The sequence below is a fragment of the Triturus cristatus genome, chromosome 3_1 (genome assembly GCF_964204655.1).
Source record: "Triturus cristatus chromosome 3_1, aTriCri1.1, whole genome shotgun sequence".
Lineage (NCBI taxonomy): Eukaryota > Metazoa > Chordata > Amphibia > Caudata > Salamandridae > Triturus > Triturus cristatus.
Genome location: NC_140583.1, coordinates 302238659 through 302263519, shown reverse-complemented (window position 1 = coordinate 302263519; position 24861 = coordinate 302238659). Strand labels below are relative to the sequence as shown.

Below are 24861 nucleotides of genomic sequence, written 5' to 3'. Positions count from 1 at the left end.
TAATAGCAGGCATCATTCTTTTTTTAATTTTTTTTAGAGCGAGACGCAAATGTATCAGTTCTGCAAAGCATTTAACATGATGTTTGGGCTTCCAAAGAAACCCCTTTGCTATATTTTCCCTTTGGAATTAAGTTCTTTAGTGTTATTGATGTTCTTGTGGAGAAACCAGAAACCCCACCTTCAGAGGCCCGTGTAGCAAGGTCATTCTGCATTCCACAGAGGCAAGGCCCTAATTTAAAAGGTCATAAATGTCAACGTGGCAGCCTACTCCATTGAACTAAAGATAGCATCTCAACAGCGTAACTTGAGCCAGCCTCTGCAGCTCTCCAACCCCCAGCTCCTACCACTCTGAATTTGTCAAAGCCAGAAGGCCTTCCTAATTCCTCCTAACTTGCAATAATTCACTCTATTTTGAAAAATAATCTCTCCTTTTTAGGCGCTAAAAAAATTATCTCTATTCCCAGATTATTAAACTACATTTACTGTGAATAATTCACGAAACTTAATAACACACATACCACTTTTTAGAATAAATCCTTGTTACAATCCTATGTAATGGTACACATTTCAACAACCTTAAATGAATGAACGTCTCAGTAGGCCCAGCTAAAGTTAGACTGAACTCCAGCAATTGGGACCGCTTTCTGCCCCAGTCCACTGGCACTGCGAATTGCATTTGCAATGAGTTTTGATATTTACTTCATCATTTAGTCACTTGCCTTTATTCAAGCTCTGTTCGTCGCTTTCATATTAGCATATGAAACTCAGTGCCTCCCGTTAGGTAATTACAATATTTTCACCCCTACTGCTAGAACCTGCAATCTCATCTTTCCCCTCCTACTTACTCAAACCGATACCACATTCCTTTTTATTCCCTTCGTCAATACAACCTTCCTCACGCTACTCTTCATGTCTTTATTACTCCCCTTCATCATCTCTCTTCCCTCCACGGCATTCTATTTTCCCAATTGTTCTTCTCCTTTCTACGTATTACCTAGTTCCTATAACCGTAATTCTACATTTCTCCACCCCTCTATCATTACTGACTTCATCACGTACCTGCTCACAAACATCCTCTTTTTCCTTCATCAAAAAAGAATTCTCCATTTCTCTTTCTCTATGTGGGTGCTAACTCCATTAAGGCCGTTTTTTATTAACATCAAATAGTTGCGGGTTGCGACACCATATTTTATTTTATTTCTCCAAGTTTTAAAAAGGTCCTGTTTTTCATAGCGTGTTCAGTAGTATCGTGACAGACACAGCTAAAGTTAGAACCTTCAACCCTGATATTAAAACAAGCCTTTGTACTGGCACATTTACTCATTGAATCATAAGAAGGCACAACCTGTAAATATATATCAAACCTAAATGTATGCATTTACTGAAGTCTGAGACACTTTAAAAAGTACTCTGAATGGAAGAAAATGCAGTTCAAACAGTGTTTTCTACCCAAATTCGACTTTCATTTTTGGTATTAAAAAATGAGTATCCTACAATTTTCTTGCATAATATGCATTACCAGAATGTCCATTACATAACCCATGAGTCAGGCATTGGAAATAATAACTTATACTTTATAAAAATGGGCTTGTTTGCGCCTGCGCCAAGGGAAAATTGTACACGCGAATGCTTGTCATTTTAGTGATGCAACACAACTTAAATCAAATTTTAATGCTAGGAGGTCATAGTGTGAGTATTAAGCTTTATAAATATCAAAAAATGATTTTGAAAAGCACTTATTTTTTTTAAAATAATTTTTCCCATGATTAATAATTTTTTTTTAAAAAATCCCAATTATTCGTTTTTGTGATAATTCCATGTATAAAAAACAAGCTGCATCCCTTGCCTATCATTTTGGACACATTTAACTCACAAGCCTAAGCGCATAAGCCCAATTTGAAACGCGTCACATTTTTGCGCCACTTTCATTTAAAAGGACGGTTCTGCCAAATTCCACCCGTGTTCAACTGGGAAGGTGCTGGCTGAATGAACATTTCTATCAAATATACTGCAGCTGAAAAGTTTGCCTGTGAACATCTAATACAATGCATCTAAGGAAAATGCTGTAAATTTATTTACTTTTGCAAAAATAGATAATTTTGTTTTTGGGGCCTTATTTATATCTATTGAATGTTGTTCTAATTTTATCCTTGAAGCATTTAACGGCAGTTTTGTATATGTGCACAATTGCTCATTCTATAAATTAAAGAGCACCATATAGCTATTTTAGCACGTCACATGGTTCGTTTCTGGATTTCTTTTTTAAGTTTCTACTTGATATTAATTAACCAACAATTTACTTAACAGACTGGAAACATCAGAAGACCCACAAACACATATTGAGCTCATTTCAGACATAAACAGAAAGGGGTTAAACAGACAATACAGCGCGCTTTAGCCATTTTTCATAAATAGCGCCGTCGCAATTTACTTACAGAAGTTGCACTAATGATAAAAAAAACCCAGACATTTAAACACACAGTTGACTTACAAATCAATACGCATGACAGAAAGAAAGAACAGCTCACAGACTATACTTGAAACAAACCATTTGCAAATACTAGTTGTAGGTCATATTTACAAGCAACGCTTTTCAATAGTGTTCCAAAAGGCTGCATAAACAGCCCCACAGACAGATGCATGTCCAAGAAGTAGTGAATGCGCTCAATTCACTAGCTTTGCCTAGCAGAACACCACACAAAATCGTTCTGCATATCTTCATTCATGAAACTGCGCAGAACGAAGGATCCTTGTTTTGTATTATGTCATATTTTAATTCCCTGGGGATACAAAATCACCAAGGAAGAAATATGTTTTTAAATTTAACCTATTTAGATATTTCCCACACTATGGTACCTTTCAAAACAAAAAGCAACACATTTTTCCATGTGAGCTTACAAACAGGCATGCCAAAAATACTGCGGAAAATGCAAGTATTATAATCAAAACCAAATGGAGAAATATCTCCTCATTACCTGCCTACACAAATTGCAATTCGCATATCCAAACCTAAACAAACCAAAAGCTACATTTCCAAATTTGCTAAGATCAGGCATCTTATAGCTCACTAATCTAGCTTCAAACTTCAAGGGGTTATCTCTACCAATACACTCGCAAATATGCGAGACCCTCGGTTTTGGTAATTGCAATGACCAAATCAGAAACCAAGAAACCAACCCCTCGGCTTTGGTAATTGCGATGACCAAATTAAAGACCCAAAGAACCAAAGGACTGGGAGCGACCCACTTATACTTAATTCTAATTCTTAATAATCAAAAGGTTATCCAAATTCTAATTGTCAAGTTCTACATGACCAAACGTCTTCTATAATACTCACGCCAAAAGGGTTCTTTTTCTCACCTTTTGAGTGACATCATGTGGAGGATCAAAATCAGGAAGAGCAGAAATATACCGGGCTACATAATCAAAGAATCTCCAGAATCCCTGTGCACAGAGTACCTTCTTGGTAGAATCCCGTTCTGTCCTCCTCAGTAGATTTCAGTCTCCTGACAAGATCACTCCCACAGAAAGTCACTTCTCTGATGAGGCCGCGCTGGTGGGCGCCAACTGAAGTACTCCAATTTTTGAGACCCCAGAGGTGCTAGGGGTAGCACCCTATGACTTCGAGTACTTCCTGATGTGGTATTATAAAATTCTGCATATCTTGATAATGCAACAAAGAACTTGGCAACAGAAGCTGAAATATGAAAAGACATCTTTATTAAACTCAAATGAGTGAGACTACGTCGCACAGAAGCCTTAGCAACTGAATGAGGCAGTCTCTAGAACAAAAACCAGTCTTCTATTTTATACAGAATATTACGCTTTGGGCAACACCGCCCCTGTTTTACAAGTGGTCATTCACATATTTTGGCTTCAAAGAAAAGGCAGAGTCATGGTGACAATCCCACATTCCTGTTCAACCAGCCCACAATTATTTACCCAGCGAGGCTCAGATCCCACATAAGATATCGATAGGCCCCAATAAACATGAGCATCTCCTGTTTTGGGAAACAAGCCATAAAGCAGGAACAGTCAGGTGTGAAAGAGATTAGCCGGAGGCTTGTGTAGGATGAAAAGACTTTATGGTGTGTCAAGCCCTGATGCTAATCACAGGTGGCCAGAGGACGGGGAACTTGTGAGACCAGTTTGACCTGGGGTGGCGGAGCCAAGCTGCCCAGGTCACAGAAAAGTCAAAGAAAGGCACATGTGCTCTAAAAGGCCCGTTTTCGCTTCATGCTATATAGCCTATGTGAGGGCAACCATAAGATGGCCACCGCTACAAAATGGAACCCACGGAGTCAATGTATAATAACGTATACATAGTGCATTCATAGCTAAAACGTTACACAAAGCACTTGTACATACCGCATTGACCATTCGCGGTTCGCTAATACTGGGATAGACAGGGGTAGGGCCCTGCCTCCTACGCGGTCCCAAATTTTAAAGTACGACAGGGAGTTCAAACCCATTACTACTCACCTACGTGAGAATAACATCCCATATTCGTGGGGCCACCCATTCCGGCTTATTTTTAAATATCAGGGTAAACTCCTTCAGCTCCGTTCTTTGGAGGCGCCTTATGAGGCTCTGCTATTGGAGTGGCCCACCTCCTCGGGGGGGGGGGGGGGGGGGGGGTGGCTGGCGCATCCACGCGGTGACGTAGGCACTCAGATGGCTGGCAGCGAGTTGGCCGTTCCCACTGGCCCGACGTGTCTACTAGCCTTCTGGAACGAGAGGCTGCGGTTACTTCAGTGGCGCAGGTGACGGACAGCAGCAGCGCTCCATGAACCTTCTGCGACGGGCATCAGGTGGACATTTTCCTGCGGCGCCGGGGGGGGGGGGGGGGAGAGGTGTCTAGTTGGGGATTCTTGTCGTCAACAGCCCTTTGGGGGTTGGATGGCTGGTGCCCTTAGTGCCGAGGTGTCATTTCTCCCGAAGAAGATTTCAAAGATCTATTTCAAGAAAAACCTTTATTTGCCTATAAAAGATCAAGAAACATCAAAGAAATTTTGTCTACTACTCTTAAGACCAATCTAATTGAATTTAAAGGCACGCAACGATGTTCAAATTGTGTACACTGCAACAATGTAATCATAGGGAATGTAGTACATCACCCTTCTATGGGTGAAACCATCAAACTACGACACAACTCTACCTGTGATTCCACCAATTTGATTTATGCCATAAAATGTCCATGCGGGCTTCTTTATATAGGTAAAACAGAAAGAAAGATAAAAACTCGAATTTCTGAGCACAAAAGCACGATTCGAAATACCAACCCTAAAAGCAGTCTAGCAGTACATTGGAACACATGTAAACATTCTATATCTCAACTTAAATTCCAAGTGATTGAGAAAATGGCCCCAACCCCTGGCAGAAACTTAACTAAATCACTTTTGCAGAGAGAGATATTTTGGATCAGGAAGTTAAATACGCAAGACCCCTTTGGGATCAATGATAAAGCAGATCTAGGATGCTTTCTTTAGACTGGTGTAATGCACAATGCTGGTGACATGTTGACTGTTGTTCCACGAATGTCCATGATTTTATTATGCAGTGTACTTGTGTTATCGTGTTCACCTCTTTATTTAATTCTTTTTCATCTTATTTAACTTTCATTGCTTCCTATTTTTTTTTTTTTCACAAAACACACATCTCTGTGCCTTTCAATGGTCCGCCTTCGGCTCTTTATTTGCACACATCAGTCACTTTTCCGGTTACAAGATTGTGTTTTTTCCCTACCAAACATGGCGGGCGCGTAAACACGAGAAGGATGCGCGTGATTCCTCTTTCTATGGCTGTGGCGTTTCTTCCTTATATGGCAGACGCTACATGGATTTTCTTGAACGACTGAGGAGTACCTGTTTTGCTCGTTATTGGTGACTTCGTTATGCCACGAAAGTTTTTGGTAAAAGGTGAGCGTTCGCTCTTCGTGAAATCTTGAGTAGATTTAAAGTCATTGAGTGTATAAACGGGGACGGCAACTCGTTCTTTTCATTTATTTTTTACAGTTTGATCCCGTGAGGCTGTTTCAGTACACGAGGATTCGTATTACATCGCAGGTCAGTTTTTGGGTGACAATCGGTTTGTTATGTCAGTTAACTTAGGTTTTTGAAGGATGGTTCACGCTAAAGATGTTGATTTATTTTCTCTTTCTCATTTTTAGTACGGTTGAATACATGACAATCAGGTATTTCTGTTAACGGTCCGTTTTTTCACATGTTTTCACGTAAAAATTCCATCACACCGGGTGATCGGTTTATAAAGGGCGTTCTTTCTCATTTTCTAACCAAGTATGATTTAGATGATGGACATGTTTTCACTATTCATAAAAAATTCAAGCTCTATCACAATAACGACTGTGTTGTGAAGTGTAGTTTTCCTGCACATTGTTGTTTAAACGTCTGCATTATTTTGATTTGTTTTCAGATCTTCCCCTGAAGAAGGGCCGCAAAGAGGCCCGAAATGCATTGGGCGAGCATGAATTTGTTCAATATCTGACACATGTATTATCGAAAAGTAACTTGACATAATTGTGATGTACAACAATGATTAAAATGTCATTTTGAAAACCATGATGTTCATGTAAAATTGAGTGTGTAAAACAAATAGCAGTATTGAGAGACTGTTAACCAGATTGCAAGTTATTATTAAAAATTAATAATAAGCCAGCAGCAGCTGCATGGGTAGGTTGCTCCGAAGCAAGATTTCCCACTTGCATTATTCTGTAGTCATTTCTCCCGATGCCACGTTCCTTGTACCGTTTGTTTCATGTGACAGACTGTTGTCCTTTCTCAGGTCCTTGGGGTCCAATGTTTTGTAGTGCTTTTTCTGTGTTAGTGATGTTCTTTTTTGGGTCTGGGAGGGCAGGGTGGGGGTGGGGGGACAGGGTTGTCTTCGGGAATGTGTTGGGGCTCCGCATAAGTCCTCTCTGGGATTTGGGAAATGCCTGTCCCAGAATTGTTGCTCGTTGGCCCGCCTACTTGCTGTGGGGTCTTGCGCTTGAATCCTGGCTGTTCCCCCTTGACCCTCGCGGGTAGGAGTCTCAATGTGGTGAGTCTGAATGTTAGGGGCTTAAATACCTTGGTTAAGCGCTCCGCTATCCTGTCTCTACTGGAGGGAGCCGGGGGTGATGTGTGTTTGTTGCAGGAGACTCATCTTCTCTCTAAGGACACCAAGCGGATGAGGGACCGGCGCTTTCCATTGCAGGTGTGGTCTTTTGGCATGGCTAAAAAACATGGGGTGGCAGTTCTTTTTAGTGCGCGTGCTCATTGTAAGATTCTCTCCCAGGTTGCTGAGATTAAGGGAAGACTCTTGGCGCTTCGGGTGCAATGGGGGGACATGTGCTTTACTGTGGGATCGATATATGCCCCGAATGAACATCAGGAGTCCTTCCTCAAGACAGATTTTTCTGAGGTGCTGGCTTCGCCTGACACCATGATCTTAGTGGGAGGAGACTTGAATGTGGTGATGGATGCGTGCCTGGATAGGTAGATGCAGCGGTCACGTCAGACGGGTGCTCTCTCGCAGGGGGCGCGACAGTGGTTGAGTGATGGCGGCCTGCATGATGTCTTGCGCGTGCAGCATCCTACTGAGCGTGACTACACTTTCTACTCAGCAGCGCATAAAACTTACGCCCGCCTGGACCATTTCTTTGCCTCCACCTCCCTCTTACCCTGCCTGACGGATGCGGTTATCACTCCCCGCTCTCTGTCCGACCATGCCCTCATTTCGGTGCAACTCAGCTCTCCTGCGGCACACCCCCCTTTGTCCGGATGGCGCCTGCGCGATTCTCTGCTCAGCTCGGATTCCGTGGTTACCCGTATACGGGAAGCGATCGTTGCTTACCTGGCAGTTAACCCCTTCAACGCGGCGCGGATTTCCGCGCCACGCTGAAGGTTCCGTGCGCGGGCGGGGCCATGACGGAACGGTTCCGTCATGCGCACAGCGCAACCGACGTGCATGACGGAACCGTTCCGTCATGCGCGTCGAAGGGGTTAATGACCAGGGGAGTGCGCCCTTGGCAGCAGTTTGGGAGGCACTCAAACTGGTAGTGTGGGGTGAGTTCATAGCGCTGGCGGCCGCGTTTGTGCGTCTCCGTAGGGATAAGCGGGTGGAGCTGGAGCGGGAGGTGGGAGTCCTGGAGTCCATCCATAAGCGAACCGGAGCGCCTCGGGTGTGGAGGGAGCTAGAAACGAAACGGTGCATGCTGAAGCACCTGGACCTCGACAGGGCCGAGTATGCGCTTTTGAAGCTGCAACATAAATTTTACCTCAGCGGGGATAAAGGGGGGCGTTTACTGGCCCATAGGCTCCGGGTGAGCGCGCAGCGAACGGCGATCCACTCCATTCAGGACTCCCAGGCGGTTGAGCAGACCACAGACGCTCTTATTGTGGAATCTTTCCGTAATTTTTATCAGCGCTTGTATACGAGGGAGGAGACTGAGTCAGAGGAACAGGAGGCTTACCTTTCCTCCTGCCGTGTTACGCCGTTGTTGGTCTCATCGGCGGACGCGTTGGAGTCCGCCATCCGGATTGAGGAAGTCATATCGGCGATAGCCCGTCTTAAGGTTGCCAAATCGCCTGGCCCGGATGGTTTCACCGCTTTGTTTTTTAAGACTTTCTGTGCTAAGTTCGCCCTGCTTTTAACGCGTCTTTTTAACTCTTTTCTGGAGACGGGGGAGGTGACTCCCACTATGTCGGAAGCCGCGATCACGGTAATACTTAAGCCTGGAAAAGATTCGAGGGACTGTGTTTCGTATAGGCCATTTTCCCTCTTAAATATCGACGCCAAATTGTTCGCGAGTATTCTGGCGGCGCGTCTCCGTCCCCTGATGGATGGCATCATAGATCCGGATCAATCAGGTTTTATTCCTACGCGCCAGGGCGGGGACAACACCAAGCGTATTCTTCATCTTATTGACTTGGTTCACCGATCTAGGACCCAAGCTTGTCTCCTTTCCATCGACGCCGAGAAGGCCTTTGATCGGGTGGACTGGGACTACATGTTCGCTGTTTTGCGCGCTTTTGGTTTCGGAGAGAACTTTCTTCGCTGGGTGCACTGTCTCTATCTAGCTCCTAAAGCATTGGTGAGGGTGAACGGGTGCCGGTCCTCCCTCTTCTCTATCTCTAGGGGAACGAGGCAGGGGTGCCCCCTGTCGCCGCTATTATTCGCACTCTATATGGAGCCCTTTGCCCAGCGCATACGTTCGAATCCGCATATTGAGGGTATTAAGTTTGGCGCCGACATCCATAAAATTATTCTCTACGCGGACGATGTTATCATCTCCCTTACTCACCCGCGTACCACCTTGCGGTATCTGACGCGAGAGCTCCGTGATTTTGGATTGGTAGCAGGATTTAAAGTCAATGTTTTCAAAATCGCTGGTACTTAATCTTTCTATCCCTGAAGACGAGGTCAGTGACTTGCAGTGGGATTTTGCCTTCCAGTGGGTGCACACTGACATCTCCTACCTGGGTATCCGCCTGACCTCTTCGGTTGCTAAAACGGCCCACCTCAATTATAAACTATTGATGGAGCAAACTGCTAAGACATTATCTAATTGGTCTCGTCTTGGCCTGGCCTGGTATGGGCGCCTTGCAGCGGTAAAGATGACTGTGCTGCCGAGGGTCCTTTATTTGTTCCAGATGCTCCCGGCGAAGCCACCACCAGGCACCCTTCACAAGTTACAGGCCCTGTTTAATAAGTTCTTGTTACAACAAACAAATGATGGACGGAATGCTGACAATGCAGACATTCTCCCCCAGTCAAGAGATCTGGGTTAAATCCATCGTTCTTTTGCCCACTACACCACCCCAGTTTAGACATGGCCATATGCAAATCAGTCTTGACCCTGTGCCTCATGGGAACAGTCCAGCCCGAACTGCCAAGCCATGTCTTCCCTGGACCGGAATCAAGCATCCTAAGACCGGTTTCTGGCTATCAGCCGTCATCAGCCAGGATAGCTTGACTCCAGTGGCGTAGTGAGCACGGGTCCCACGTCTGGGAATACCCATCCCACTTGATTCCGGTCCAGGGAAGACATGGCTTGGCAATTCGGGCTGGACTGTTCCCATGAGGCACAGGGTCAAGACTGATTTGCATATGGCCATGTCTAAACTGGGGTGGTGTAGTGGGCAAAAGAACGATGGATTTAACCCAGATCTCTTGACTGGGGGAGAATGTCTGCATTGTCAGCATTCCGTCCATCATTTGTTTGTTGTAACGCTAATAAGTTCTTGTGGCGCAATCGGAGGCCGCGACTTCCCTTGCCGCTTGTTACGTCACCGAAGTCTGCTGGAGGGCTGGGTTTTCTACTTTTAAGGGCGTATTATCAGGCCTCTTGTCTCCGATATATTACGGAGTGGAACTGGCCATTGTCCAGTAAGCACTGGCTTTTTATGGACCAGACGGTTGCTGGTTGTAATATCTGGTGTGAGCTCTGGCTTCCGCGGAAGCATCGGGAATGGGGTCTTTATTCGTCTCCGGTGACCTCCCCGACTCTTAAGGTGTGGGATCAGTTAGTGGGCTCCAGGGGGTTGACTACGTTCCCCTCTCCTATGACCCCTATCGTAGACAAGCCTGACTTTCCGCCGGGATGTGCCTCTCCGGTTTTCCAGCGCTGGCAGGAGGAGGGGTGTAATAGAGTGGGCTCCCTTTTGGAGCCGGGTGGAGTGATCCCTTTTGCCCAACTGCACAGAGACTATTTTGCCCTACCGAACACCGACGCCTACCACTATGCGCAACTAGCACATTGGGTGACCCTCCCCTCCAACTTCGCTCTGATTTCCCGGCCCCTGACCGCTTTGAGCGCTGGTTGGTTTATAAGAAGGATGACCGAAGGCTTATTTCGGAACTGTACGCAATGATCATGGCGCGTCCTAGATTGCAGCGGTCCAAGGCGCAGGTTCGTTGGGAGACTGAGTTGGGGTGCCCGTTAACGAGCAAGGAATGGGAGCATGTTTTCTATCACGCCCACCATACAGCGTCAGACACGGCGGCGGCAGAATCTGCGTATAAGGTGGCGGCATACTGGTATTATACTCCAGCGCGCATTCAGTCTTGGGACCCTACTAAATCTGGTCTTTGCTGGTGGGGTGTGGTCACCCTGGCACTCTCGTTCACTTGTTGTGGCGATGCCCAAAGCTGGTGCGGTATTGGGCGGTGACCTTGGAAGACTTGGATGAGGTGCTTCAGATCAAGCTACCGCGGGACCTCCATCATCCCAAGTACTTTCCCCTGCGCACACTGCGGGGTAGGCAGCTTGGGTTGGCGCTGCTAGCGGCGTGGCAGGTTTTGTTGGCGCAGTGGGGCTCTCCGGGTGCGCCAGACCCAAGGGATTGGCTCCGGAGGCTCTGGCATCTGCTTGCTATGGAGCGCCTATCGCTCAGACTGGATGGGAGGGGCTCGGAATATGTGAAGCTCTGGGGCCCTTTCTTGCGGCTTCTGTCGAAGGAGTTGCGAGAAGTTACGTGCCCCAAATATTTGCAAATTCTTCAGCTTATCCCCTTGGAACTGGTAGGGGCCACTGGGGAGGTTTGACTCTTCTTTGCTCTAGACTGTTGATTCTCGGGTCTTCGGGGTGGAGGGTAGAGGCTGATGCGGAGAGGGTGGGGAGGGCTGGGGGGTGTTTGTCTGTTTTGTTTTTGACATTTTCTGCTAAATGTGATACATGAGCAATCGCCTGGCAGGCCTGGCCTGTGCTCCATTAGCTGCTTGCGGGGTCGCCCTCCGGGCTGTAGACCTGTGCGCTGTGTGTGGCCTATTCTGATTTGCTCTGCCGGCTGAAGGATGTAGGCAGTTGAGCTGTGTACTCTACAGGTGTATCACTTAATAAAAATGATTGATTCTAAAATGGGAGTTTCTCCTATTTAGGGTTGTGCTCCTACATCTAGAGTAGTACTCACACCTGATATATCAGCGGCTGTAGTGACAGTAGATGTACCTGAAGCTGTAATAATGCCCATAGTACTTGTGGCCTTCAATAACGAATCAGAACCAATAAGGGGTAAGCCTCCCTCTGGGAGACCCTGGCGCATTTGCACCTGTGTCTATGGGCTGTTGGTTCCCTCTACCCTGGGAGAACGCATTACATGAAGGTGGTCGCGAAGTCAACAGATTATCCAAAAAGTCATTACTGGAGTCACTGTCACAAGCCTTATCTCTCTCCTTTTTGATCCCAACAACCACTCAAAATTTCTTTCCATCTGCTCTTTCTATCGCAGGGTACATTCCTATGCCATCAATTACAATTTCCCTACATTCCTGCTTTTCTGCATCCAATTTTACCTCCATCCAACTACTTACCTTGTTTCTCCCTTGGGTCTGATATTTCTCCTTACTTTTTGCATGTGCGGCATGCAACCATCCATTCAAAGTCTCATATTGAGCAAGTTTTGGTGGGGGTTCATCTAAGGGAACACTTGCATAAAGTTTTCAATTACTCTGAAATTAAAGGTACCATGAGCGGGAAACTACAAGGATCCTTCATTCGCCGTGATCTTATTCCACTTTCAAGTAGTTTGCAAGCCTGTTCTGCAGAGGGTCCTCGTCGCCCTCACAGACAGGTATCCTAACAGCATCTCTAAACAAAGCACGTCGTTTTTAGCAAAATGTCATCTTTATTCCTTACGCGGCGCAACACAAATCAGTAAAGTTTCATTTGAAATAAACAGCATTTCTCAATAAATCACACTGCGATACACAACAACACCAATATCCAATCTTAGTACAACACCACTGACTTGTCCACTGACAGCACAGTAGATAATAATGTAACAGCCAATCACAGCCCTGCACTCACACCAACCATCCAAAAACAGCACATCAGCTCTCCCTCCAGAGTGATCACCTTCACTTAAGCAGATTATCAAAAATTAAAAACAAACCAATCACCCATGTCCATTCTGCGAAAGAAAATTTCAAGTCAGCAATCGCTCTAAAGGAAACGGAGAATAACACCCTCCTGGCATATCACACACACAAAGTTAATTTTCGACCAGCGGGAATTCACCCTTACAAGTGCCGTCTACTTCTGTGCACAAAGAATCAACTAAACAGCAATTACAGTTAGTACACCCTCACAATAGAAGTTTAAGAAGTCTTTATCTTGCTGCGGCCAATAGTGTTTCACAGTCTGACACCTCAAACTTAACAGACAAATCAAAACACTAATTTAACTCACTATCTGTCCTGGGATCTTGGATCATAACGTATCCAATAACCCAACTTCAACTCTTTGTAGCAAGCTCATGTATCTTCATAAGCAATATATACAGAAAAGAATTTCAGTACTAGACTTCAACACGGAGACATTTGGATCCAATTTGACACAACACACAAAAACTAATCAAAACTACTAACACTACACTCTCAACAATGCAAAATCAAAGATGCATGACCCTACTTATATTCACTCTACTAGGACACTGCAACTCCAACTGCTTCAGGAACACCGTAACATCGCCCATATTCCAAAACACGGGCTGGATTGTGGCAGATTCTACAAGTCTCTGGGGAGAATTCTGACTCCCTATGCCACAGTGGAAACCATCCTCTGCTACCAGATTTTTGTAGCAGCAGATTTGCACTGTGTAGATTTCTGGTACAAGCTACATGCACTAAAGTCCATCGATCTTTATTTCTGGACTGAGGCTTAACAACATTAATCAATTACGCATAAAACATGTGACGCTAATCTGGTCCAACAAGAATGACGGAGAGGGTTAGATTTGCATATCATGAAGTTTTATTAACAGATTAGCAAAGTTACAAACTTAAATAATTTCAAATAGTTGGAAATCAGTAATCAATACATAAATGCATTATTTTATATGCTTCAAATCAATTCAAAATTGCAAATACAAAGACAGAATAGTTCAAATTGTCATAAAGTTTAACAAAGCAAGCTTGCCTTCCAATGAAGGGTAGTTCCCTAATTTGCTAAACTGGGACAGTCAAGAAGCCAGGCAGGTGTCAGCATGAATAGCCTCCAAAGGCAGAATCAAATTAATCAAATAAAGATTCACGTACGTAAGTGTAAACGGATTTGCCCACAAGTTTAACACTTTCGAGTGAGATTAAAAACACAATCTCCACAGAGAGCAAGGAAGTACCTCCTCTAAGTAGAGTGGAAAGGGCATATGAATGAATTAATTTGGCATTGCATAGCTTGAATCATTTCTTCTACAGAAAGATACAACTCACCATGATTTCCATGAAGAAAACCAATCAGGATCAAACATTCTGCGATAAAAGATGTTCCAGTTATTTCCTATGACGCCCACACAACGGATTCTCTGTTGCATGACCTTCACCTGGAAATCTGTAGCAGGATGGTACATTTCGGTTAGGACGTTCCCACTTGCAGGTGTGTTCTCAATATTTCACACTCCAAGGAACATGCATAAATACACACAAAAACTAAACAAGAAATACATTTAATTAATGTTGGCTAGTACAGTTTTTCTCCTGCAACAGAAAACAGGTAAAGCCCACTACAAACTGAAAAATGTGGCAACTAAACGTGAGCAATTTTAAATTGAGGTCTACATTAACTATGGCAAACTTTAAGATAAATATCCCACAGTGAATATGTATGTGTGCTGCAGATTGATGTAAAGATGCGTACAAAGCTTAAAAAATAAAATCTTCTTCAGCATAAACAACACCAAGTATAACCCCATCCTTTGAGGGTGCATTCTTCCATTAACTGTAGTATAAACCTTGGAGTTCACACAGGAGTTGCAGCAGAGCAACCCATGTAAAACAGACATATGAGCTACGATACCAGGTTGCAATACAGATCAGACAAAAGTGCACTATGAGGATTCTATATCTTTTTACAAATGCAGGACAAAGGTGCTTTGTACAAATTCTGGATGTCTTGGTACTTCAAACCAGTCCATGAGAAATATCATGCTGGGTCTTGTTAGGAGCCCAGTAGGTGTCTCAATACTGGTGTATAGGGAAGAAGGGAGGTTGATTACCTCACCCAGTCCTGAATCCCCTTTGGATTCAGGTACTTGTAGTTTTCTTTTAGCCATATAAAAAGTGTATCAGGATGAGTTATCAATTATGCATGGCATAGTACACCTTAGCTTTACAGGTGAGCTTCTAGAAAGGGAAGAGGTGATAAAGAGAAATTAGGATCCTTTACAAATTTCGGTCCCGATACAGGTCACCTATACTAGGTGTAAATGCCTCATCCACTATTGTTTACTTGTACCTGGAATGTAATATTATGCAAAATAATAAGTACCAGAAGGTATAGAAAGAGGAGGTTTGGATGAGCAAGAGATACCTGGTATGGGACATTACTGTAAGTGATAGGAAAATCTGCAATGCGGATGGGTGCCAGGCAGAAGAATGCCAAATTGCTCTGTTTGAGATCCTCTGTTTTCAGGAAAGTCCAGCAGCATTCTGGCAGTCAAAATACTTTTTTTGCTCTTTCTCTATTTCTGCTATTTCTGCCTCTCTGTCCACCTCTACCACTGATCTCTCTCTCTCTCTCTCTCTCTCTCTCTCTCTCTCTCTCTCTCTAACTCACCACTCTCTATTGTTCGATCTACCTCTTGTTCTCTACCATACCTATTTCTCACCCTATAACCTCTCTATCCCTACCTTATTCACTAATCTTTACCTCTCTACTTTCCTGTCTAGCTACGCAGTGCTGTCACAAGAGGAAGGCAGCCAACACTCTTTGCCCTTGAGCCCCGACACTTTTGTTACAAAATGTATTAATATAAAAAACAAAAAGCACACCTGACCTCTACTTTTGCAGCAGACATAGCCACAGCACTAAGTGGCACCAAATGCAACATTTCCTATCCCAAGCGAACTTTTGTTGTAATGAGGATGTTCGATTAAAAATCAGAGTAGCCCCAGACGACATTTTGTTGGCCGGGTCCCAAGATAGCTTCTGAAAATCTTGCATCTACCTCTGCCTTACTTCTACCACCTTCTATCTTGCCCCCTTTCTCTGCCTGCCCCAACTTTTTCCTCATCTATGCATTTTGTTGTATCTTATCTACTACACCAATCAAGATCCCCACACTTCTAATTCATTTCTACCTCATCACTCTCTGCCACACACGTTTTGCTACCTCCTCTACCCCACTTATAAAATTATAGCTATTCATTTGCAACATTTCAGCCTCTTAAGGCAGTGTATTTTCAGTATTCATCTAGACTCGAAGATTTTGTACTCCATTTTTTTTGCTTGATAGCAGTCAAAATGTCTATAGATTAGTGATTTTCCATGCTCAAGTAAGCTCAGTGCCGGAAAGGAGGGGTTTGAGCTGTATTCCAGATCTGGAGGCTGCTTTTGAGCCAGAGTCAGGCCAGCCTCACTGAAATATCCTGAATTTGACCTGGTGTAATTGGTAGACCCCAGGTCACACTCCAATGCATCCGGCCATCTCTGCTTTCTGTACTGAGCAGCAACCTGCAGTTGGTGAAATGGGTTTCTTATTTTCCCTTCCAGTTGGGCCCAATACAAAGGTATTACTTAAAGGGCCATCAGCAATCCTTTTGTTGGAGTCTTTTGTTGGCTATGAGCTAGCTACCTGGAACCTAATATGTTGATGCCAGTGGAGGGAAACAAAAGCACTCCGCTCGTTAGCACTTCACAAGTGCTGGGAAGAAACTTAGATTTAGAGTCAGGTGTTTAACTTTGTTCAACCCCTTAACATAAGAGATATACATAAACTTTAAGAATGTCAGAGCAATCTGTTTTCGAGTAGTTACACTAATAGCAAATTAAATAGCACGAATTTCATGTATTAATTTGTTTTATAGCGCTACTCATCCTAGTGGTGGGTGTCAGAGTGCTTTACAACACACACACGCAATATAGAGACAATGAATCACACAAGTGTGCAAATCTGTCTACAAGAAATGCTACATGAGACAATAAGGGTTACAAGGTGTAGAAATGGGTCATATATCATCCATGCTAGGAAGCATTACATGTTAAGAATGCTTCATCTGGAGACAGGCAGTCAGGATTGAAAACGTAACGTAACCCAGTGGTTGGGCTGTCTGTACTAATAAGACTTTTGATTTTTTTTACAGCCCAAGTGATCCCTTTTTAGCAACCTTGCAATAATGAAAGATTGAAAGGAAAAAACAAAAAGGTTCTAAAATAATGCCTTGTAGTTTCTACGCAGTTCCCTGATGCCAGTTCAGTTTACAGAGATATAGTAGAAGGACTGTAACTTATGAACTGCAAGGAACAAAATGATCTCTGTGGCAAAATCCGTTATCCACTGAGCTATCTACATAAAATAATAGCTGTGCTCGCCATTTTACACGTTTGGCTTTGCAGCAGGAACAGTAACCCTCTATGCTACGTTATAATGAGTCAAAACTGTCACTAGCCAAAACACAGATCTCAAAGTAAGTGCAAACAGTTGTATTATTATGCCCTAAAAACTGCTGTGCACACTGCAGGGGGCGTCACTGATATTTTAAAATGCAATTTGAATTTCGATTTGAAGAGATGAGTCTGTAAAGTACTCGAAGACTAGATTAATTGAAGTATATAGTACTTTATTGAAGATTAAGCCAACACAGGCTCCGGATGATCCGGAGCAGAAACAACGTCTCATAGGTAACGCGATCAGCTGTCAACTGTCAACGGACAGATGGCAGCTAATGACATCACAGCTGATACGGAACCTCAGCTGGGACAATGCATTAGCGAGGATACTATGGTGTCCGCGCAGGAACACAGCTATAGAGAACACAACACATCCTCCCCCTAGGAGAAAAGAGGAAGGATAGGAAGAGTGGGGGGGGGGGAGAAGAGACAGGGTGACGAGGAGGAGTCTACTCACAAATGTAGTCTCTTTACTGAGCCGGTGGGCCAAGAAGCCTACCCGCCCTGCTAGTTGCTACTGGTTCAACATTGTCCAGTGCCGGTGGAACGGGCAACTTCCGTCTGACTCTTCCCGTGGCAACCTGAGTGGATGGCTCATCAATATGCCCGGAAGGGATGCACGCTCTCTGGCTGTCCATGGGAGTAGGTTCCGTGGGAAACTCATTCTCTGAGTCATAATCGGATGCACAAGGTTGCATAGATTTGTTCTTTTGGCCCTGTATAGTACTGCTGGCTAGTTCTTTGGACATGGTGGTATTGGTGTCATCCCAAGAGTGTCTAAAGGATGAGAGGTTGGAGAAAGGCCACACCCTTCCATCACTAAGGAGTGCGGAATTGCAATAAACTTCACGGACCAGCAATGGAGGTGTGAACTTATCCTGACATTTAGCAATATGACCACTCTTCTTTACTTTGACAATGTCTCCTTCTTTGAGAACTACTGGTTTACTTCCATGTCTCTTCTCGTAGTATTCTTTGACTCTAGACTGAGATTTCTGAAGCTTCTTCAGAACATGTTGGGTCAACCAGTCTATTCTCTTTGCTGCCCTTATCCAACCCACATTGTCCTTAGATAAGGTACTTCTTCCCCGCATTAGCTCAAAAGGGCTGTGACCAGTCGTCTCTCATGGAGTTATTCTGTATGCCCAAACAGTCTTAAGTGTCTCATGTTTCCAATTTAGATTGTTGCTGTTGGCAACCTGAATAATTCGTTTTATTACCCTGTTGAATCTTTCAACAGCCCCATTTCCAGCTGGGTGGTAGACAGATGTAGTTTTGTGATCAATTTTATTCTTCAAGACATAATTTTGGAAAATGTCAGAAGTGAACTGAGTACCATTATCACTCACTATTTGCTTGGGCAGACCCTCACGGCTGAAAACGTCATCCATAAATTTTACAATGTTTAACGCTTCAGGATTGTTGGTGAATTTTACTTCGGGTCACTTGGTAAAGTGATCAGTTATGACAATTACGTACCACTTTTCTTGACCATCAGATACTGGACCCATTATGTCCACTCTGATTCTCTCCCAAGGCATGCTAGGGCTGGGAATGGGTTGGAGGTGTGGTCTAAGCGTTACTTGTGCTTTGTCTGAGTTCATGCAGAGAGTACACTCTCTTACTGTTCTTTCTATTTCCAAGTTGATTCCTGGCCACCAATACATGTTTTTAACTCTCCCTTTAGTTTTTACAATACCCAAATGTCCATTGTGACAGTTTGAGTAGTTTACTCCATCTGCTTTATATTAACAGATGGACCAAATTAGACACATACAGTTTCCCTGAGGATTCTCTGCCTTTGTATGCAAAATTGAGTTCTCTGTAGCCACATATGTCAATCGGCTCCCCAGTGAAAGATTTTATTACTATGTCTGTTTTTTTTAGATGTTCACCGATTCTTTCTTTGAACTTCACTGACCATACCCTTTCATTAACGATGGTATAGGGCGAGCCGGAGTCCGCCACTATACTTATGTTAATTCCTCCTATGGTCATGTTACATACGGGTTTTTTAGTTTTAGTGAAGTTCATATTTGCAGATTTTTCACCTTGTTCATCATCTATATTGAGAACAAACATGTTTACGTCGTCTTCATCAGATAAGTCTTGTTTGAATTCGTCAGATTCAGCTACTATTTTTACTTGTCTCGGTTTCCGTTTGTTGCACGCTTTGAAAAAATGTCCTTTTACTCCACAATTTGAACATTTTACTTGGCGTGCCAGACATTTTAACTCATTTGCCTAATGAGATGCGCTCCCGCATCTGTAGCACCGTCCCCAGTTCTTTGACTCATACTTTCTGTTTTGCTGTTTGTAACCACTTTTATACCAATTCTGTTTAGTGTTGACTTTTTGATCTCTTACTCTACTTACATTTTCACTGTCCTTCTTTTCTTTACTTTCTGTAAGGACTGCTTTTGCGCAGCGTCCTGTTAGTTCAGCCTTGCGCGCTATATCGATGATGTTTTGCAGAGGGTATTCCCGTTTAGCCCACAGGTTATTTTGAATATTTTCATTTCAGCCTTGCATTACAATTTGATCTCTGATAAACTCAACATGGAGTGTGCCAAATCTACAATTAACTGCAAGATTTTTTTAAGCTGAGACATAGTCATCTATTGATTCGTCTTTACCTTGTTTCCGATGAAAACTTTTGTACCGATCAACGCCAACACAAACTTTAGGTTTATAATAAGTGTTCAAGTCATCAATGGCATTTAGAAAAATGTCCCCTTCACTCTCAGCTCTCACCTTTTTGTTTCTAGAGTTGTACACCTTTATACCACCTGTGCCTAGACAGTGCATTAACATTTTGTATTTTTTCTCAGGTTTTACCTCATCATCCTCCTCCAACGTTGAAATATAATTCAAATAATACTCCCTCCATTTCTCCCATTTAAGAGTTGGTTCACCACCACCACGTAAAAAGGTTTCTGGGGAAGACAAGTTCCAAACACAACCTGATGCCATGTTGTGGTGAAGGTTGACAACAAAACTTGAAAGGAGTGTATGGTTGGATGAAAGTTGGCAAAGATGCAAAAGAATAATTGTATGAACGAACTTACAGTCAAGTGTGTACAGTATTTTTATATTTGGGAACCAAGGGAGGTGAGGTGTATAGAGAATGTCTACCTCAAGTCTTTCTCTTGATCTTTTTTAAATTCTCAGAGCTGCTATACTTGTAGAAATGTGTATGGAGGGTCATTTACTCCCTGTGGGCACTGCAACGACGATTACTGTCCAAGCTGTTACTGTACATGAGCTAAGAAGTTCTTACAGTTCTCGTTTTTCGCTGAAATAAATTACACTAGCGAGCACGATAGTTCTATATATATTTCTTTTACCTTTTGACAACAATTCGATGGTTATTCAGTTGTTCCACGGTGAGAAGAACTTCTCGTTTAGTCTTTAGTTCGCGCACAGCAGTGTTTTTTTTGGGGGGGGAAATGGCGCCGACGTCGATGCACGTAGACTAGACAGCTAACTCATTATATCCAAGATGGCCGCTCGACGTTTACTCATGGCGTCAACGATGCCTACCTCAGCTCACATGTGTTTATGACGCACACAGCAACTGTTCGTTGAAACGGTTGGGATTCAGTTTGTCAGTTGCTTCACCTCACGTTGTTCTGTCACTTGAGAATGTGTGCAGATTGAACTCACGGCACTTCAGGCTGTTCCTCAAACACACCTTGGCTCCAGTCGTGCAGGTCACAGTTCGGACGTGAATTTTCACCTTCATCAAAGAATAATTTAATAGAAAGACTTAAGGGAGGTATTCTCTATCACCTCATTCTTTTTATTACTTCTTATTAAAAAAAATTCTTACACTCTCAACTGTAATTTTGTTCATTCCATTATTCAATTTCATCCTTGCTAACCTTTATCTAATCATACACTATGTTCAAACTTTCGTCATCAACCTTCTCCACAACATGGCATCAGGTTGTGTTTGGAACTTGTCCCCCCCCCAGAAACCTTCTTACATGGTGGTGGTGAACCAACTCTTAAATGGGAAGAATGGAAGGAGTATTTTTTGAATTATATTTCAACGTTGGAGGAGGATGATGAAGTAAAACCTGAGAAAAAATACAAAATGTTAATGCACTGTTTAGGCGCTGGAGGTATAAAAGTGTATAACTCTATTAACAAAAAGGTGAGAGCTGAGAATGAAGGGGACATTTTTCAAAATGCTGTTGATGACTTGAACACCTATTATAAACCTACAGTTTGCATTGGTGTTGACCGCTACAAATTTTTTCATCGGAAGCAAGGTAAAGACGAATCTATAGATGACTATGTCTCAGCTTTAAAAAAATCTTGCGATTAATTGTCGTTTCGGTGCACTCTACGACAAATTCATCAGAGATCAGATTGTAATGCAAGGTTCAAATGAAAATATTCAAGACAACCTATGGGCAAAAGGGGAACACCCTCTGCAAAACATCATAGACATAGAGTGCAAAGCGGAATTAACAGGATGCTGCGCAAAAGCAGTCCTTACTGAAGGTAAAGAAAAGAAGGACAGTGAAAATGTAAGCAGAGTAAGCAATCAAAAAGTCAACACAAAACAGAACTGGAATAAAAGTAGATACAAACAGCAAAATAGAAAATATGAGACAAAGAACTGGGGACGATGCTACAGATGCGGAAGCACATCTCATTTGGCAAATGATTTAAAATGTCATGCACGCGAAGTGAAGTGTTCAAATTGTGGAGTCAAAGGTCATTTTTTCAAAGCGTGCAACAAACGAAAACCGAGTAAAAATAGTGGATGAATCTGATGAATACAAACAAGACTTCTCAGATGAAGACGACTTAAACATGTTAATTCTCAATATTGATGATGAACAAGTTGAAAAATCTACAAATATGAACCTAACTAAAACTAAAAAACCTGTATGTAACATGACCATAGGAGGGTTTCACATAAGTATTGTGGCGGACTCCGGCTCACCCTATACCATCGTTAATGAAAGGGTATTGTCAGAGAAGTTCAAAGAAAAAATCGGTGAACATCTAAGAAAACCTGACATAGTAATAAAATCATTCACTGGGGAAAAGATTGATGTATGCAGCTACAGAGAACTCAATTTTGCATACAAAGGCAGAGAATCCTCAGGGAAACTGTATGTGCCTAAGGTTGGCCCATCTGTTCTGGGATGGATGGACCAGGGGAACCTGGGAATAATCTTAGATCCGAGGAAAATGGATCCGGTATTGAGTGTAACAGAGCATAGAGATTATGCAAAGTGCTTACTTGAGGAATTTCCGTGCGTATTCAGCAGAAAAGTTGGTGCCTTGAAAGGGTAACAACATAAAATCAAACTCAAGCCGATCACAACCCCTGTTGTACATAAAGTGAGAAACATTCCTTTCGCTTTAAGAAAGGATGTCAATGATCAGCTTGACAAACTTCTTGAAAGGGGTATAATTGAAAAGGTAGAGGCGTCTGAGTGGGCCGCACCATTAGTTGTCGCAAAACGGTCCGATGGAAAATTGAGACTTTGCGTGGACCTGCGCGACTTAAATAAAAACATTGTCGTAGAGCAGTGCCCACTTCCTAAAATCAATGAGATGCTGGCCACGACTAAAGAAATTAGGTGGTTCTCCACAATTGATTTGAAGTCGGCATATCACCAGGTGCCACTTCATCGGGACAGCAAGAAACTTACGACATTCATAACACCTTTTGGGTGTTTCAGGTTTACACGTGTCCCATTTGGTCTCGCCTCCGCGGCGCTATGTTTCAGAGACTGATGCATAACATTTTTTATGGGGTCCCTGACATTTTAATTTTCCAGGACGACATCCTTATCAAGGGTAGGACAAGGGCGGAGCATGACAAGAGGGTCAAACAAGTCCTTGGAATCCCGAGTGAAAAGGGGTTAACAGTAGAACATCTTAAATGCAAATTTGCAAGTAACTCAGTCAACTACCTGGGACATCAAATAACAGGAGATGGTATAAGTCCAAAAAAAGAACTTATGAAAGCAATAAAGGATTCACCAGTGCCCACCAACAAAGATGAACTGCGATCTTCTTTGGGAATGGTGGAGTTTTACGCTAGGTTTATGAAAAAAAATTCACACAGAACTTACGAACTGAGACAACTTCTAAAGTTGAAGAATAAATTTGTGTGGACAGATGACTGTGACAGGATTTTCAGAAACATCAAAAAGGATATGTGCACCGCACTACCTCTACAAGGATTTGACACATCTCAAAAAAATGTCGTAACTCCAGATGCGACTAACAAGGGTTTGCGTGCAGTACTCACCCAAAAAGACTCAAAGGGCGTAGAGTATACCATAGCCTTCGCTTCACGCTCGCTCTCACCATCAGAAGAGAACTTTTCTGTTATAGAGCGTGAAGCCCTTTCATGCGTATGGGCATTGGAACATTTCAGGCATTTTGTATGGGGCAGGAAGGTCACTTTGTGTACTGATCACAAACCGTTGACTAAAGTTTTCACCACCAAGGGATTGTACACAGCCTACCCGAGATTAGCCAGACTATCCGTACGCTTATTCGACTTCATGTATGACATAGAATATGTTCCAGGTATAAAAAACGTAGTTGCAGACTTTCTAAGCAGGATGCCCGTATGTAAAGCAAGTGACGAAGAATGCACAGAATCGGAGGAGAATGCGATTGCCATGGTACTAGAACAAAATAGTGGTATTTCTAAGGAAGAATGGTTCATGGAACAGAACAATGACAGTACTATGAATCAAGTCATACGGATGTTGAAAGAAGGTTGGCTCAGCAAGAACAAGCAAGACGGACAATTCAAAGCCTATTGGGAGGTAAGAAATGAATTGACATTCGAAGACGGGTTCCTCCTCAGAAGTGGGAAATTTGTACCACCCCACAGTATAAGAAGTAATCTAATCAAACTGTGTCACGAATGACATTTGGGTATAGTAAAAACTAAAGGGAGAGTTAAAAACATGTATTGGTGGCCAAGAATCAACTTAGAAATAGAAAGAACAGTAAGGGAGTGTGCTCTCTGCATGAACTCAGACAAAGCACAAGTAACACTTAGACCACCCCTCCAACCCATTCCCAGCCCCAGTATGCCTTGGGAGAGAATCGGAGTTGACATAATGGGTCCGGTATCTGATGGTGAAGAAAAGTGGTACGTAATTGTTATGATTGACCACTTCACCAAGTGGCCCGAAGTAAAATTCACTAACAATCCTGAAGCTTTAAACATTGTAAGATTCATGGATGACGTTTTCAGTCGTGAGGGCCTGCCCAAGCAAATAGTGAGTGATAACGGGACTCAATTCACTTCTGATATTTTCAAAAATTATGTCTTGAAGAATAACATTGATCACAAAACTACGTCTGTCTATCACCCAGTTGGAAATGGAGCTGTTGAAAGATTCAACAGGGTCGTAAAAGGAATGATTCAGATTGCCAATAGCAACAATCTAAATTGGAGACAAGAGGCACTTAAGACTGTTTGG

At 43.2% G+C, this 24861-nt stretch overlaps 1 long non-coding RNA gene across 1 annotated transcript in view; it reads right to left on the bottom strand.

Annotated features, from left to right (window-relative positions):
• LOC146860143 (uncharacterized) overlaps window positions 1-24861 on the bottom strand; it is a 90560-nt gene that overhangs the window by 28376 nt on the left and 37323 nt on the right. Inside the window, exon 2 of the long non-coding RNA XR_014979106.1 lies at window positions 14209-14326. This is a non-coding gene — a long non-coding RNA (uncharacterized LOC146860143). The remainder of the gene's footprint in view (window positions 1-14208; window positions 14327-24861) is intronic.